Source organism: Solanum tuberosum, unplaced genomic scaffold, assembly GCF_000226075.1.
Source record: "Solanum tuberosum cultivar DM 1-3 516 R44 unplaced genomic scaffold, SolTub_3.0 scf00536, whole genome shotgun sequence".
NCBI classification, from domain to species: domain Eukaryota; kingdom Viridiplantae; phylum Streptophyta; class Magnoliopsida; order Solanales; family Solanaceae; genus Solanum; species Solanum tuberosum.
In genome coordinates, this window is record NW_006239464.1 from 211851 (window position 1) to 231292 (window position 19442).

The window sequence follows — 19442 nt, forward strand, 5'->3', positions numbered from 1 at the left end:
TTGAAGCTTAAAACAATAGTTAACTGAAAGATGAGGAATGCCCAACTGAAAGATCAAACTCCAAGCTAAAACTGAATCTAACTATGTCTGAATAAAAGCCTCTAACTGACTAGAGATGTTGGGACATGCCCCCAGCTAACTCTAGTAAACCTGAAACTGAAAGATTGAAAGTAATAGAAAACATGTATATCGTCCTCGAAGAATGAGGACTCACCACTGATACTGTTGAACTGGAGATCGGGAACTGATCTATGCGCGATCTGAATGATGAGGACATGACTCTACATCACGAGAAGATGTAGCGCAGAGTATGCGTCACTACTTGAAGGGTACTAAGCATGCAGGATAGGATAAAGCTGAACAATATACACATAACTGAATAAAGCATACTGAGCAATGATATAATCTGAACATGATGTGAATACTGAAATATACTGAAATGAACTGAACTGAATGCAATGACCAAGTACATAACATGCTGAAACTCAATACTAAAATGTAATTGGGAACCTGGTCAAATGCACTAGAATCTGACTATGGGGGGCTACTAATAACCGACATAAAACCACATGAGCTAGTTGTGGAGTCCGATGTATACGCCCCATCGAGAGGACCCAATATACTTTGCCAAGGGTATAGAGGCATGACTGGCGTGATCACTAGATATGATGCCCACAGAGGGGACTTACAAATCTACGGGGGCACGTCGTTCTGGGACTATGAGGGTGACTGACCCTACTCTCAACTGAATATATGTACAATACAACATAATCGAAACATAATGGATAGTTCACTGTTCTGACATGCTAACTGAAAATGCTACACTAATGTACTAATATTGAAACATTTGGAGACTGATGCATGTATATCTTGTTTAAACTGACCTAGCAAGTGTAATTCATGAACTAAACGAATCTACACAATTAAGGTTCTGAATTTCATGCAAGGAACTAAGCAACAGTGTTACAACAACATGAAAATCTGATTAGGAATATTCTAATAACTAATTCACAATAATTTATAACATTCAAGAAATCGTAGGTCTAGATAATATGAAGGGAATCAAGAATTTGACTGAATTCTAGGGACCTAATGGGTGAAAGGAACCCACTAGTGAAATCCCACATACCTGGTGACGAATTGACTAGGGTAATTTCTGATTAAGTTACTAGGCTAAAACTGACCAAAACAACGTAGTTTATATGTTAAACGATGAAGTTTAGGTGTCCAACGCATAGGAAAAAGACCAAATAACCCCTGACATAAAAGTTGTCGGGGCCACCGACGGGCCAGATCGACGGACCGTGGACAGACCTACGGTCCGTCCTGGTTATCCGTCGTCTGGCGTCTGGGATTGGAAGTTGAGGGTCTGACCCATGGCCCTAGACCACCGACCATGGTCTGACCTACGGCCGGTAGGTCCTGGTGTAAGTTAACCCTTGGCTAAATTGTTCTGGGGTTCTGGGGAGGGGTTGCAGGTGGCTAACAACGAACCCCACCTATGGTCTGTGGGTCCCCCTACGGTCCGTAGGTGGCACCTGCAATTTCTGAAAAATCTGTTGTTGGTCTTTCTAGGATACGGGGTGTTACATTATCTCCTCCTTAGGAAAATTCGTCCTCGAATAAAGACTAAACTAGCTTAATATGGAGGAAAAGAGCTGCAATCCCTACCACTAAGTACTAGAAATTAAAATCTGACTGAACTAAGTTCCAAGAACATGAAAATATGTTGAAAATGCAAGTATAACTAAAGGAACATGATACTGATACTGAATTCATGAAAGAGTAAACTGGGTGATTGGAGAGGAACTATTACCTCAAGATGGAATGGAATCGGAAGGAAAGAGATGAGGATACTTGGCCTTCATGGCTGCTTCTGCTTCCCAAATAGCTCTATCTACGAATTGACTTCTCCAATAAACCTTAACTACGACTTCTTTGTTTTTCAACCTTCACACCTGACGATCAAGAATTTCAACTGGCACCTCTTCATAAGTGAGACTATCTTTCACAACCACACTTTCTAATGGCACTATAAATGCTGAATCACCCACACACTTCTTCAACAACGAAATGTGAAAGACCGGATGGACGGCGGCTAGTTCTGCTGGCAACTCTAACTCATAAGCCACTTTACCAATCCTTTTCAAGATACTGTAAAGACCTACATACATGGGACTAAGCTTCCCTTTCTTGCCAAATCTCATCACCCCCTTCATAGGTGACACTTTTAGAAACCCAATCATCAATCTCAAACTCTAAGTCCCTCCTTCTCATATCTGCATAAGACTTCTGACGACTCTGAGCAGTCTTAAGTCTATCTCTGATGAGCTGAACTTTTTCCATAGCATCATGAACCAAATCTAGCCCTATCAAGACTGCTTCACCTACTTCAAACCAACCAACTAGAGATCTACATCTACGCCCATACAATGCCTCATAAGGGGCCATCTGAATACTAGAATGATAATTTTTATTGTAGGCAAACTATATAAGAGGAAGGTGATCATCGCAACTACCCTTGAAGTCGATCATGCAAGCTCTCAACATATCCTCTAAAGTCTGAATGGTACGATCTACTTAACCATCTGTCTGCGGATGAAATGATGTGCTAAGATTTACCTGGGTACCAAGACCTTTCTGAAATGACTTCTAGAAATGAGATGTAAACTTAGGACATCTATCTGAAATGATGGACGAAGGAACCCATGCAACCTGACTATATCATTAATGTAAAGCTTAGCGTAGTCCTCCACCGAATCTATAGTCTTAACAGCCAAAAAGTGAGCGGACTTAGTAACTCTGTCTACTATTACCCGAATGGAATCATGTTGCCTGAGAGTACGGGGTAAACCTGTAATGAAGTCCATGTTGATCACTTCCCACTTCCATGTAGGAATGTTAATATCTTGAGTCATACCTCCTGGTTTCTGATGTTCTACCTTCACTTATTGACAATTAGGGCACTTAGCCACAAAATCTGGTATATCCCTTTTCATACCATTCCACCAAAAGACTTCCCGTAGATCACGGTACATCTTAGTGGCACCCGAATGAATAGAATACATGGAATTATGTGCTTCTAAGGATTTGTTGTCTCAACTCACCCACCTTAGGAACACACATAAATGACCCTGGTAGCGAAGCACGCCATCTCCCCCTTGGGAGAAAACCTCAACTTTATGTTGATGAACTGCACCCTTCAATTAAAGTAGTATAGGATCACTGTCTTGCTTTTCCTTAACCTCCACTACCAATGAAGATTTTGACCCATTCTGAACTGTCACACCGTCATCTGTTATGTTCATAAGGCAAACTCCTAAGAGAACAAGTCGGTGAACATCTTTTGCCAATTCCTTCTTTTCTTCCTCAACATGTGCTACACTACCCATAGATAGTCTGCTAAGAGCATCAACTACTACATTGGCTTTACCAGGATGGTAAAGCACATTCATATCATAGTCCTTGAGGAATTCAAGCCATCTCCTATGGCAAAGATTTAACACTTTCTGGGTGAAAACATACTGAAGGCTTTTATGGTTTGTGAACACGTCTACGTTAACACCATACAAGTAATGTCTCCAAATTTTTAGGGAAAATACTACGGCTGTAAGCTTGAGGTCATGAGTTGGATAGTTCTTCTCATGCACCTTAAGTTGTCTAGAAGCATAAGCTATAACTTTACCTAGCTGTATCAACACACAACCCAGGCCGACTCTGGATGCATCACAATAGATCACATAACCGTCTGAACCCTCTGGTAGAGTCAAAACAGAAGTTGTAGTCAACCTAATTTTCAGCTCTGAGAAGCTCTTCTCACACTCATCTGACCACTGGAAATTAACCTTTTTTCTGACTCAACTTAGTCAGTGGAGAAGCTATGGATAAAAATCCTTCCACGAACCTTCAATAATAACCAGCCAAACCCAAGAAACTTTTGATGTCTATAGGAGAGGTAGATCTGGGCCATTGCTTCACTGCCTCTATTTTCTGAGAATCCACTTGGATCCCTTCGCTAGACGCTATATGCCCAAGGAAGCAACTGATTGTAACCAAAACTCGCATTTGCTAAACTTAACGAATAACTGGTGATCTTTGAGAGTTTGCAAGACAACCCTCAAATGAGTCGCATGTTCTTCCTCATTCCTACAGTAAATAAGGATATCATCAATAAAGACGATAACGAACAAGTCCAAATACTGGTTGAACACTCTATTCATCAAATCTATGAAACTTGCAGGAGCATTGGTTAGTCCAAATGACATAACTACAAATTCATAATGACCATATCGAGTTTTGACGGCTGTTTTTGGGATGTCACTATCTCTGACTTTGAGCTGATGATAACTAGATCCGAGGTCTATCTTCAAAAAATGACAAGCACCCTGAAGTTGGTCGAACAAGTCATCAATCCTGGGGATAGGGTACTTATTCTTAATTGTGACTTTGTTCAACTACCGATAGTCAATGCACATCCTAAGAGAATCATCTTTCCTTTTCACAAACAACACTGGTGCACCCCGTGGGAAATGTTGGGTCTGAAGCCCTTATTTATAAGGTATTTCAACTACTCTTTCAATTCCTTAAGCTCATCTAGAGCCATTCTGTAAGGAGGAATAGAAATAGGGTGGGTGTCTAGAAGGAGATCAATTTCGAAGTCGATTTCCCTTTCGAGCGAAATTCCGAGAAGATCTTCTCGAAACACTTTTGGAAACTCATTTACTATAGGAACTGACTCAAGAGTTGGGGTTTCGGAGCTTGAATCCTTAACCCGAACTAGATGGTAGAGATACCCTTTAGAGATCATCTTTCTGGCCTTAAGGTAAGAGATAAATCGACCCATAGACACTGACCTACTACCCTTCCATTCTAAGATTGGCTCGTCTGGAAATTGGAAACGAACGATTCTAGTTCTACAATCGACTGAGGCATAACAGGAATGTAATCAATCCATGCTTAGAATGATATCAAAGTCTACCATTTCTAACTCTACAAGATTTGATGAGGTGACTTTCTGAGAGACTGTGACAGGACAATTTTTATATACCCGTCTAACTATAACTAGGTCACCAACTGGAGTAGAGACTGAGAAGGGGTTTGGAAGAGTTTCTGGACTGACACCAAAGTTCACTACTATATAAGGAGTTACAAAGGAAGGAGTATCCCCTGGATCTAACAGAGCATAAACATCTAGATGAAAGACTCCTAACATACCAATGACCACATCAGGAGAATCTTCCTGGTTCTGGCGAGCCTGGAGAGCATACAACCTGTTATGGCATTGACCACCACTTGTACCAGATGAAGCACCCTGCTGAGTTGGGCGACCTGCTGGTGCTGTTGGAGCTGTAGACTGAGCCCTACTATTGCTACCTCCCAGTCCATGTTTAGAAGAAGGGAAATCCCTCAACATGTGACCAGCCTGACCACACCCAAAACATCATTCCTTTCCAACAAAACCCTCTCCCGGATGGTTCTTACCACACTTTGGACAAGTTAGGTAGGTTCTGGTACTTGAAACACTCCCCTGAGACTTAGAGCCTTATGCCCTACTTTTCTGATCCTGTCAAAACCAGGAGGATGAAACACTAGCTGATGAAGGTGCTGGAGCTAAAGATTTATGCTAAAACTGTGATCGATTTCCACCACCTGGTTTTTTCTGAGAGTACTCATAGTTGCCTAATCTAGCCTTTTTGTTGTCCTTAGCTAGTTCTCTAAGCTTATCTCCTTCAACCTGCTGAGCATGAGTCATGAGCCTAGAGATACTCATATCCTCTAACAACATAGAATTTCTGCACTCTGTCTTCACCAAGTCAGATACCCCAAATAGGAACACACTCATTTGTGCCATGGGTTCGGTAGCCATATGTGGAGCATACCTAGAGAGCTGGGTGAACTTAACTCCGTACTCTTGGACTGACATAGAACCTTGTCTCAAATTCATAAATTCATGAGGCTTGGCCTCCCTCAACTCTCTTGGGAAGAACCTATCCAAAAAAGCTTCGGTAAAACACTCCCAAGTCATAGCAGCTGCATTCTCACCTCTATTTTCCTTCCACTGTGTGAACAATATGCGAGCCACATCCTTAAACTGGTAGGATGCCAACTATACCCTATCATTTACAGTCACTCACATCACTCCAAAGATTTTCTTGACCTCATCAATAAAGCTCTAAGGGTCCTCACCACCTTGTGACCCTAGAAATTCAGGTGGATTCATCCTAAAAAAATTACGGACCCTAGCTTCCACTGATCCACCACTAGCATTTGTAGGAACTAGAACCTGCTGATTGTTCTGGTTGGCTACACTATGGGCCAAAAGTTGGATAACATTCTGAAACTCTGCATTTGAAACCTCATGGTCTGGGACTGGAGGAACTGCGTTAGCGTTGCGGGCACTCACATTCCTTGCGTAAGCTCTACGAAGAGGCATGATCTGAAAGGCATAACGATGAATTAGAGGGTAGATTATACCCACACATGATACAAATAGCAAGAAAGTGAAGTTTTTCCTAAAACACTTCGTAGCATCCCTCTCATTAGATGTGGTGCACTTCACACCCATGAAACTGACTCTAATTAGTGTGGCTTTTCAGACATCCTAGGACACTTAAACTTAATGCTCTGATATCAAACTTGTCACGCCCCGAGGCTACCCCCTTGACGTAAATACGGGACCTAGGATAACGAGTGACCCCAAGCTAACCCTGAGCTAGCATATCATAAGCTTGCTAATAATAACTGAATAAAATTTAAACTATGCAGAAGCTTCAAACAATAGTTAACTAAAAGTTGGGGAATACCCAATACTGATCTGAATATAAAAGACTATGAGTTTAATGACAACTGAAATATCAAACTCCAAGCTAAAAGTGAATTTAACTATGTCTGAATAAAAGCCTCTAACTGACTAGAGATGTTAGGACATTCCCCTAGCTAACTCTAGTAAATCTGAAATTGAAATACTGAAAGTAATAGAAAACATGTTTATGTCCTCGAAGAATGAGGACTCACCACTGATACTACTGAACTAGAGATCGGGAATTGATCTATGCACGATTTGAATGCTGAGGACCTGAACCTATATCACGAGAAGATGTAGCGTAGAGTACAATACAACATAATCAAAACACAACCGAATAGGGTACAATACAACATAAGAGAAACATAATGGATAGTTCACTGTTCTGACATGCTAACTATAAATGCAACATTAATGTACTGATAATGAAACATTTGGAGACTGAGGCATGTATATCTTGTTTAAACTGACCTAGCAAGTGTAATTCATGAACTAAACAAATCTACACAACTAGGATTCTGAATTTCATACAAGGAACAAAGCAACAGTGTTACAACAACATGAAAATCTAATTAGGAATATTCTAATAACTAATTCACAATAATTTCTAACATTCAAGAAACCTTAGGTTTAGATAATATGAAGGGAATCAAGAATTTGACTGAATTTTAGGGACCAAATGGGTGAAAGGAACCCACTAGTGAAATCCCACATACCTGGTGACAAATTCCACAGAGAAATCTTTTGATTTCGGGGCAGGAACTAAGGAAAACTTGTTGTGTTCTTGGAGAGAATTTGGTCGATGTTTTCTCCGCTTTTCGTTCTAATTAGATGAATGAATTGACTAGGGTAAGTTTTGATTAAGTTAATAGGCTAAAACTGACCAAAGTGATGTAGTTTAGAGGTTAAACGATGCAGTTTAAGTGTCCAACGCATAGGGAAAAGACCAAACGACCCCTGAATTAAAAGTTGTCGAGGCCATCGACGGACCATCGACAGACCTACGGTCCATCTTGGTCAGTCGTCGCCTGGCGTCTGGGACTGGAAGTTGAGAGTCTGATCCACGGTCCGTAGGTCCTAGCGTATGTTGACCCTTGGCTAAATTGTTCTGGGGTTCTGGGGAAGGGGTTGCAGGTGGCCAACCACGGACCCCACCTACGGTCCGTAGGTGGCATCCGTCGGTGGCACCTGCAACCTTCGAAAAATCTGTTGGTTGGTATTTCTAGGATACGGGGTGTTACAGTCGCGGATCGATTGACCAAATCAGCTCATTTCTTACCCATGTAGTCTTCTTTCAATGCTGGGAAGTTAGCTCGTATCAATGTTACAGATGTGGTTTGCCTTCATGGGTACAAGTGTATATTATCTCCAATAGAGGCTCTCAGTTCACTTTTGTTTTTTTGGAGGACCTTTTAGAATAAGTTAGGTACTCAGGTGGATCTTAGCACAACCTTTCACCCATAGACTGATGGGCAGTCGGGGTGGACTATTAAGGTTTCTATTAGACTTTGGTGGTCAATGGAATTAGATTTTAGCTTTGGAAGAGTTTTCTTATAATAATAGTTACTATTCAAGTTTCTAGATGGCTCCATTCTAGGTGTTATATGGTAGGTTTTATCGATCGTCAATTTGTTGGCATGACGCTTTGATTCTAAGTTGTGTGGTACAGAATTGCTTTAGGAGGCGTTGGATAAAGTTCATGTGATTCAGGACAAGTTATAAGAAGCTCATAACAGGTAGAAGAGTTAAGTTGACCGTAGGTGTTATCCTCTGATCTTTCGTGTTGGTGATCATGGTTTCCTCTAAGTATCTCCCTTGAAGGGGGTGATGAGATTTGGGAGGTTGGGCAAGCTTAGTCCCAAGTTCATTGGGCCTTTTGAGATCCTTCGACCATTTTAAGATGTTGCTTATGAGTTAGCCTTGCCTCATGCATTTTCATCTTGTTAATCGAGTTTTCCATATGTTAATGGTTTGTTGATAAACTTTAGACGAGTCTAATGTGCTCTAGTGGGGTTTAGTTCAATTGGATGATCATTTTACCTTTGTGGGGGAGCCAACAACTCTTTTGGCTAGATGCTAGATGGTTGCATTCATGAGATATTCTTATGGTGAAAGTTCAATGAGAGACCACCCAGCAAATGAGTCTACCTGGGAGACTGAGTATGATTTGCGAGCATAGTATTATCTTGAAACCTTACTTTCCATGGTGAATGTCCTATAAGTAGTGGATGTTGTAATATCCATCTAGGTCATTTTCTCTATTGTCCCGAGGTTTTAATATTTATAAGTAACGACTTGATTTGTCGTTACTAAAGGGCACCTCTTTCGATTCTACCGATGATGTCTGTGCCAGTACGTGTTGTTTGTATTGATACTACTTTTGCTAAGCAACTTGGCATAGTTTGGTTGCAGGGTCAGTGATGTTCCATAAGTGCAGGCGACGACGATCTCCAATAGCTTCCATGTTTCATTCCCTTATGGTGGGAGTTATTTCCTATTTTCTTGTGTAAACTGTACCACCTTAGTAGCTCTTGTACCTATTTAGAATAGTTCCTTGAGGGTTGTATTCAATCTTTTGTAAAGAGGTCTTATTAAAGCTTTGTATTAATGGTTGATGTTTTATTTGAAGTTTTCACTATTAAAGATGTTTTCTTCATAACTCATTTATTTTCCATATGTTTTGGCCGGTTGGGTGGTAAGGGTTCTCTTATCTAGGGGTTAGAGTAGGTACCCGCACGTCCTGGTGGGTTGGGTCATAAGAAAACTTGGTATTATCCCCAGGTAACCGGTCTCTTAGTAGAAGAGAAAATGTCAAATAGTCTTAGGGATTGCTGTGTTGATGTCCATATTTCATTTTTATGGGGCTATAAAGCATTTTAGGAATTCATCTCACTTCTTCACTCTTTTCGTGCGATCTATGACTTGTGGTATGAGTTGAGTCCAATTGGTATCTCTGGATTCCAATTGGTATCACAACAAAGTAATATGTATGTCGTTGTTGTGGCGGAAGGTATACAAGCAAAGAAAGATTAGAACCTAGAAGGTCCCAATTGGTATCTGGCCTTAATGGTCATGTGAATGCATGGATGGTTAGTTAGTGGTCATCCATGATGCAAATATATTATACTGAACTTGATTAATGGCTTATGACTGCTTGATGATTGTTATTATGTGCATTGTGTTTCTTGAATAACTGTTTTTGTGTGACTATACTTGTCTGATTGGTTAAAATGGATATGTGGCTATTGATCATGTTGAGTGTGTCAGTCTTGAAGATTTTATGGTCATACCAAGCCCCTACAACCCTCATGGAGTGGGGTCCTCTACCTCTGGACTCCGCATGAAAGGGAACTCATCCAAGTCCCATGGCTTCAACTGGTAGCTTCTGCTCTATGGAAATACAACTAAACATGACCTACATGGTCTTCCACATGTGAACCAGCAGACGGTCCTGAGAGCTGCCCTTCCTCCTCTCAATATCAAGCTCTCTACAGAGCGCGACTATGTCATGGGAGGGAGCAGGTGGAGATGAGGGTTCGACGGTAATAACCTCTATGTACCTCCTGATGGTGGCCAAGTCGGCCTCCAGAAGACTGCTAGAGAATGGGGGCTGAGACTGGGTGGTGGCGGAGTCGATATCCATGTCCTCACCCCTCTCTGCACCTATTGTGGCCTGGCTACTCCTAACTCATTGTCCTCCTACTCTTAGGTGCTCTGTAGGGCTCCTTCCTCAGTAGCAGGGGATTGAATGCATCATCATGCTCCACCCCGTGGCCCATATCGTCCAAGGGAACCCCTGCTCGCCTGCAATGCACAGAAACTAAACCAGAAAGAAAAGGAGATTTCTTAGTACCGTGGTAGAAGTCCTTCCACTTAGACACTAGCTGCTCTCCCACGTTCACCGAGACCCATCAATAATTCAAGCTACCAATAGGTCCCGGGGATAGGTCACATTGATAAGGTTTCTTGATGGAAGCATCCTCCTACCCACCATTGTCAATCACCTACAGGCATCGGGTGAGTAGTGGTGGCTAGTGAGCCTCTCTGTGGTTATCCAGCTAACATCCTTCTAATGCTTCTCCTCCACTAGCATATCTCTTATCCAGATAAGGTTCATCTCTCGCACCTTATCCATGTACAGCTCATGAAGAACCTTAGGCACACCTAAGGCTAAGTTCACCAATTGTGCATCTACCAGAACGTCCACCTAGAGAACCGTAGGGAGGTGAGCATAGAATTTCCGTACTCATTTGCTTGGTGATAAGGGAGGGGTCTCCACCAAGGCCCCCCACCTGAACTCTTGTAGTAGATTATAAAGGCTGAGAGCTTGTTTAGAAACTCCCCCCATTTTGAAGACCCTCTAACAACAAAAGCTTGATCTCCGTATATCTCGAAACATTTGCCTTCTAAAGGAATCTATAAACCTCTAGGTAGGGGTAGTCTAAACCACTCACTTGTTCCTCAATAGGTTCTATTGTCAACTTGTAAGTTACAAATCATGTATTAGAAAATCTTAGAAATATTCTAAAAGGGTTGCAGATTTAAAAGGCGAGCGCAATTGGATTTTTCCGAACAAGCCTCAAGCTTGAATGAGCTCTCTAACCGAAAATTTCTCCCCCCTGTAACTTGAGAAATCATATGTGCCTTCCTCTATAGAGGCCAGGGTGTCATTATATAGTGTGACTCATCATGGTTCTCAAAGAGCTGTAGTAGAAGCCACTATAGCGACCTCCATCATCCTAGAACTCTGGGGTGCATCGATGGTGCCCCTTAGCCCAAAAGTCTCATTTCCTCAATTTTTCTATAGATCGATGTTCCTAAAGTACCTTTCTACTTATTTATGCAAAAGTCTAGCTGTTTTAAGTCTTAAATCAGCCCCGAATCTAAGTTTTTCCTCAAGAACAACCCTTCAAATTTTTCCCTTACCATTTTAGAACCGATTTTGACCCTTTTCCTGTAATATTTATGCCTAGGATGTTGAAATAGCATTGTGAATGTAAGGGGAAGCCTCATGCTTCAGGAATTTTGACAATCAAAGCCATTATTGTTCAAAATTCTAAAACAACCCAAATCTTATTTATTCTATTCTAATCTTAGCATGCTTCGAGGATTAATCGTCCATTATAGTAGGAAGAGCATGGAGAACAACAATTACCTTGATTTTGAAGTTTCTGAACACTGTAGTCGGAGCGAGTTGATAGAGTTTTAGGAGTTAGAAAGAGGGAAATGGGCATGAAAACACATTCTCCTCCCTCTTAACATTTTGATCTGAGGCCACTATAACGGTGGGAAGTCGCTATAATGGCGTTGTTATATTGAGGTTATGGCCCCTATAGCGGGGTCCAGTGTAATATGCAGTAATCCATTAACCAATCCATCTTCTTTCCACCAGTGTAGATGTTTACGGATGATCGATGGGTCAATTGGTATTTATTGTAATGAACTGATCCATCATTACTAAAAGGCACTTTGTAAGGAGTCTCAAAAGTCTGGAAGGGTAGTGCTAGAATTTTTAAAATCTGAGCACGAAGAATTTTGGACTTAAATTATTTTTCGGGTTGAGCTGATGTCAGCTCGCCACAACGACATGCTCCTTCATCATGGAGGCGCCGCTATAGCTGTCTAAGTCCCACTATAGCGAGGTGTCAAATTTAGCAACCTAGTTATGTATCGTCTTTTATTTTTTTCTCCTACTTTTGAAAGAAGAAAATAAACAAGGGTTTCTCAAAGATCCTCCAAAAGCACTTTGGGAAAGGGAACACTGGAGAAGGGAGACTTTCCATGAAAGGGAGGTGAAAGGCTTTGGACTGTTAATGTCCGTTCACCAAAGGTTGCTCCATTGGAGTCATATTCATTGGAAAATTTCAACAGCGGTTGCTTGGCACTCATGTAGGATAGGTTTTCTTACTTTGAGTAGTTAGACCTGTTTTACCGCATTTTATCTTATAGATAGTTGGAGATTGCCTGCCTAGGCCTTCGGGAACAGAGTTTTGATAGTTAAAGGTTGGTTTATGTGATGTAGGGCATAAATGAGGTGATGAATAGGAGGTGGTGCTCTAGTTCATAATTAGTCTTGAGTTTCCTTGTTAGGTGATGATGGTGTGTTTTGGGTTTATGTATGTACGCATGTCTATTGCTTATAGTATCATTTGTGCAATGCATGGTAGAGTAACATATGAAGTGACCTCATGAAGGTAATCTCAAGAAATGAACTTGTAATTATGACTTGTGGTTTTTAAGTGGTCTTGTTCATTGTGCTATGTGATTGTGCATAATTGTCTATTATTTTTTGTTGGCTTAGGTACCACGCCTGATACAAGATCCCCACGGTTGGATTGGATACCACACCTAATATATACTAAAAGTTGACTTGGGTACCACGCCTGGCACGGGGATATCCACAAATGGTTAGCTCGAGTACCACAATGGTACACTAACGAAGGATGACTCAGGTACCACATCGGTACACTGATAATTTGGTTTGATTTCCTTGAGAGGACCAACTATGTGATTATGGTCCCATGAGTGGACTTGGTGTATTCTTGCATGAGGTAATTGTTGCATGTTAGATCCATAAATGGTCTGGGTTACTTGAAAGGTGAGTTGTTGGGACATGGATCATATTATGGTACATCAGGGTAAGGAGTGGAAATCCGGGATATGTGTCACTTTTGAGGGTGGAGTTTAATAAATTGTTCATTGCATCTAAACTCTTAGGTTTCTTTTGCATATTGTCTGACTATTAAGTTGAGTTTATGGGGACTCAATTCTTTAGTTGCCTAAATTGTGTTTTTGTTAGTCATGAGTGTCTTGTTTTATAATGAGTTTTAGGTTTAGTTGACTAAGGATGGGTTGGTCTAAGGTGCCAGTTTTACTTATTGTTCCTAAAAGGGCCAAAGAGTTGGCAAGGGTCCTATAAAAGGTAGCAAGTTAGTTGATAGGGCTGGTGATGGCCTGGTTTCCAGGGATATTAATGTGGTAGAAGGGCTAAGTTGCGATTGTGTATTTTTGTGGCATTCTAGGTACGCTGGGGAAGCATTAAGGTGATGTAATTAGAATGTCCAATCATGGTATTTACCTTGGTAGGGTAAGAAGAGGTAGATAGAGACTTGGGTGGTGTAACTTCCACATCGCATGACTTTTTTTGTTTATTTACATTATATTATGTGGTAGATTCGGTTCAATTGATGATGTTTATCAGTACGTGTTGGTTGTACTGATACTATTCCACTTGGAATAGTCTGGTTGCAGGACCAGTGATGTTCCATAAGTGCAGACGACGACGATCTCTAACAGCTTCTATGTTTCCTTCCCTAGTGATGGGAGTTGTGTCATATTTTCTTATATAATTTGTACCTTTTTAGTAACTCTTGTACCTGTTTAGACTAGATCTTTGGGGTTGTATTCAGTCTTTTGTAAAAAAGTCTTATTAAAGTTTTGTATTAATGGTTGATGTTTTCTCTAAAGTTTTCCGTATTAATGATTTTTCTTCATAACTCATTTATTTTCTAGTGGTAAGGGTTCTCCTATCTAGGGGTTAGAGTAGGTATTCGCACGGCCCATGGGTTGGATTGTGACATTAGAGCTTTCCTACCGTTGTTGAGACTAACAAGGTGGTCAATGGACAGTTTATTTGATTTTTATGCAAATTTATGTGTTTTGTAGCTTTAGGAGTTCAAATGTTTGACTTCGGTCAAACTTTTAGGTAAACGACCTCACAATGCAATCATGATGATTTCGTGAACTCCAAAACATGGAGCTTTATCTAGAAAGACCTGCAATAAATGTGAAGCAGAATCAACCTACTGCATAGTCCATCCAAAAGTATCAGGTCTAAAAAAAAAAGGCAAGTAAGATATGTGATGCTTTCTCAAAAATAATAACAATAGTCAAATTCAATCACAACGGATGATTTGTTATCAAAACAGATAGTAAATAATTATACTACATATATTTGAGGTTTCTTTTCAAATATGAAAAAGAATACCAAAAATCGAGTTAATATGAGATATGTCATCAAAAGTAACAATAAATATTCATTGTAAATCTTTGTAAAACATAAAATCTGAAATCAAATGCAAATTTATGGCCCAAAAAATATACCTACATAAAAATAGGGGAATAATTGGTCAGTGTATGAACATATAACTCATAAATATTTTACCTGAAACCTTCTAATTGTGCAACAAGTTGGCAAATGAAATCAATTGCACTGCTTTACACCATCAACATTTCAAAACTTGAGAAAAATACAATATAATAGACGAAACATGGAATGGTATTTTATTGCTTTTTACTATTTTTCTCATGTTGAGCTACATCCTTTCTTGATGAAACTTTAGCAATTATTTTATTCCCTTGATCTTAGTCATTTATTTAAGGCATTTAATTTCTCAAGGTAGTTTCCCCTTTACATATAATGAATTTAAATTTAATGAGTTCAACATTGAGGTTTTTACATCGAATTCAAATGAATCACTGATTATATATTACATAGGTCATTTGTGCCAAGTGTAGGAAAGCACCTTTGGATCAACCACAAGTTGGAGTTGGGGTTCCATTAGAATTTCTTCTAAATTCTCCAAATAATGCACCGTGGTATCATTCTCCATATGTTTTTAGGAGTGTCAAATGGGCGGCTCAAAATGGATTGAGTTGATAAATGTAACTTACTCAAAAGTCGCTTGGTCTGAATTTAAACGAGTCAAAATAAGTTGAGTTAATAAATGAGATCCGCTAAAACTTAGGCACATTGAGTTGATCATGATTTCATGTGCTAATTTTATCACTGCTATCTAAAATCATATTCTAGCTCAGAAACTGCCACCCAACTGAAGCAAAGACACTTTTGTAGGTGCCTTAACTTTATGTAGCATTCTTTCAGTGTAAAATATCATTTTCCTTCGTACCATGTTTGGATGGTTGTTACATGTTGTATTGTATTGTTAGTTTAAATACAATGTTTATTTTGATTGTTACTTAAATTCTAGTGTATTGTATCGTTTAAGTTCATGGTTAGGTAACGATGAAAAGACTCATTTTATGTAACGACTGATTTGATGTGATCTCATCGTTACCTTAATATTTTATTCTCATTTTTGTCTTTATTTATTATTGATTAATCATATTTCATCTTTTATCCTACCTTTTCATAGTAGCTCTATCCCATACCCTATTTTTCTTGTAGGTTTATCGTTCAAATTATGTAACGACGGAGAACGATGTAATGTATCCAAACATTATATTCATTAAAACAATATAATACGATATAATACGATATAATACAAAAAATACAATATAATACGATATATTATTGTTGGATACCAAACCCCTAATTTGTCTAAGAAACAATTATTCTATATGTTCCGTTGACGAGTATTGACACTGCATTAAGTAAAATGAGTAAAGTAATAATACAATACTTTATCGTGGAAAATTCCGACTCATAAAGGGAAAAAACTACGGCCTACATCTCTATATGATTTAATTCAACTTCACTAAACTCTGAGCCTCAACGGTTTAATATTACAAACTTATACGATACATTATTGTTGGAATATCGAACCCCTAATTTGTCTAAGGAACAAGTTACTCTATATGTTCCTTTGACGAGTATTGACACTGCATTAAGTAAAATGAGTAAAGTAATAATACATTACTTTATCGTGGAAAACCCCAACCCATAAAGGGGAAAAAAACTACGATCTACATCTTTATATGATTTAATTCAACTTCACTAAACTCTGAGCCTCAACGGTTTAATATTACAAACTTATACGATACATTATTGTTGGAATATCGAACCCCTAATTTGTCTAAGGAACAAGTTACTCTATATGTTCCTTTGACGAGTATTGACACTGCATTAAGTAAAATGAGTAAAGTAATAATACATTACTTTATCGTGGAAAACCCCAACCCATAAAGGGGAAAAAAACTACGATCTACATCTTTATATGATTTAATTCAACTTCACTAAACTCTGATCCTCAACAGTTTAATATTACAAACTTATGTAACCTAAGGAATTAATTATAAACTCTAATTTCTAAACATCAACAATCAACCAGATCATTGATCCTACTTTAAGCTATGAATTCAGACTACTACTCTTGCAATCCTAGGAACTAATTCTAATTCCTAAACATTAACACAAACCTCCCAATATTTATGTTCCCAAGTCCCCAAGTCGTCCCAACTTGAAGACTATGCTCCTACTCTAGTTTATGCCTCATTGGATCTAGAAAGCATTAAAGATACAATTCAATAAAATTCAATACAAGCAAACTTGACTTAAGAAATATAAAATGTAAGCCTATGGATCAGGTTCTTCAATCTTGTTTCCATGTGTTGGCTACACTTGGATCTTCAGTCATAATTCTCTCAAATATGAACTCCCTCTATTTGATTGTGTTCTTCTTGTAAGTTATTTGTGAAAACCTAACTGTATTTATAGATGTGAGACTTCTCCTTCTTTGAATCAAAATTGGTCCTTCTAACGATTCTTTTTTCCTTTTGAGATTCTGTTTATGGCTTTGACTTGAAAATACTTTTCATGTAGGAATCCTCTATGAAAGGAAACTTTATGCAGCTGGATTCTTGTCGTAAACGCAACTCATCCACCGCCCAATAACTTTTACTTCACGTGGTTGACCCTCTCCTAATTCTAGTCGGACTCGATCTGATAAGAACATGTCGGCTCAAACCTTTCATCTATTTCCTTATTTGTCAATCATCAAAATCTTTCTCGATATAACAATTACGAAACAATACGTATAATCATCCAAACACAAAGTGTTAGTAGTTTGCTCTCCATCCATTCTCCATACTAAAAAAGTGTATTCTTCTCATTGCCTACTTCTAGAGAATATAATAAAAGTAATAATTTAAAGCTTTCCTGCATAAGACAACAAATTAGCATTAGTTAATCTTATCCTGTTTGTGATCTAGAGAACAAGTTGATGATGATTTAGCTTGTTCCACTTATTAGATGATGAAAGTGAAAATCCTAAGTATCTAATTGAAAATATACCCACAACAAATTCAATTTTCTCAATCAAGACCTTCATTGTGAAATCATTTATTCCTGTCATGAAAATATTAGATTTCTCCATCTTTGCTCTAAGATCAGTGACCTCACTAAAGTGATTTAGTGTTAAAAAAATAATTTTAATAACTCAAGAAAAATTATTGTATCTCCTATTATATTTGAAAGAGAATATTATTTTATGTCCTAAATTATTTTCACTCCATAAATAGCCTTAACTAGTTATTACACTTAATAAATTGTTAACATTTTTTTCAATTTCAATTAACATATTCGTTGACCTTTTTAAAGTCATGACTCAATTGCCTTCAAATCACCTTTATTACTTCTTGAATAGTCTTGGTTATCTGAGGGTTTTTTTTTATTTTCCAACCGGTGTTCAAAGCCCTTGGTTGACTATTATTACTCTTCATGTGAGTTAGAGACCAGTTGCCTCTTAATTATTGTCATTAACATGACAATACCGTTGAAGCCAATTTATTTGGCATTAAGTCAAATTATGAGGAATATACTTATATCGATTAAAATATTCTTAAAAATAGTATCTTTTGACACACATCAAGCTATGAGTGTTAGATTTTTCACATGGCACCAAATACTGAAATGTGATTTTCTTTTTAAAAAAAATATTAGATCATTTAAAAATATAAAATATTAGAAAAGAGACACAAGTCATCACCAATTTTGTAAAATTAGAAAGAAACTCATAGCCTTTCCTCAAATCAATCTTCATTAAACATCTAAGAGAGTTTTTTTTGAGAAATTACAAGAATATACTATTTAAGAACTTAATTAACAAAATATGTATATACTCCTTTTTATTTATAAAATTAGGTTTTTAATTACAAACATGACAAATATTTAATTTTCGTTTTTTTATTTATATATTTTATTTTCTGATTTATTTCCATTTTTGGGGAGTTATGTGCTAAATTTATGGGATTGATAATTATTGTTTACTTTTTGGCTTTCCAACCATAATTAAACTCTTATATATATATATATATATTTGCCTATATTGAATTTCCGATTTAAAAAATATATACTTTAGTATCCGATTTATTTTCTTTAGGGGGGGGGTAGTGTGCTAAATTTATGGCATTGATAATTATTGTTTACTTTTTGGCTTTCCAACTATAATTATACTCTTTTATATTATTATTTTGCCCATATATTGAATTTTTGATTTTGTTTATATATATATATATATATATTTCAATTTTTTTTAATTTTTGTTTTGGGGGCGGGGGGGGGGGGGGATTATGTGCTAAATTATGAGATTGTAATTATTGTTTACTTTTTGACTTTTCAACCATAATTATACTCTTTTATATTATTATTTTCTTGCTCATATATTGATTTTTCTCTCTCTTAATTTTTTATTATCAAATCAAATTATTAATTGTAGCCTTCTCTCACCTCTTTAATATTGTTTCCATGCAAATATCGTTTTCCATTATTGTGACTAAATTTCAATTTTATTTTTTTTGAAATTTTAAAAGTTATCTAAGTTATTTTTTTGACAAAATATTTTAATTTGTTATGGTATGGCTTAAATAACCATTTGAATCTAGAAAGTTTAATAAAGTAATT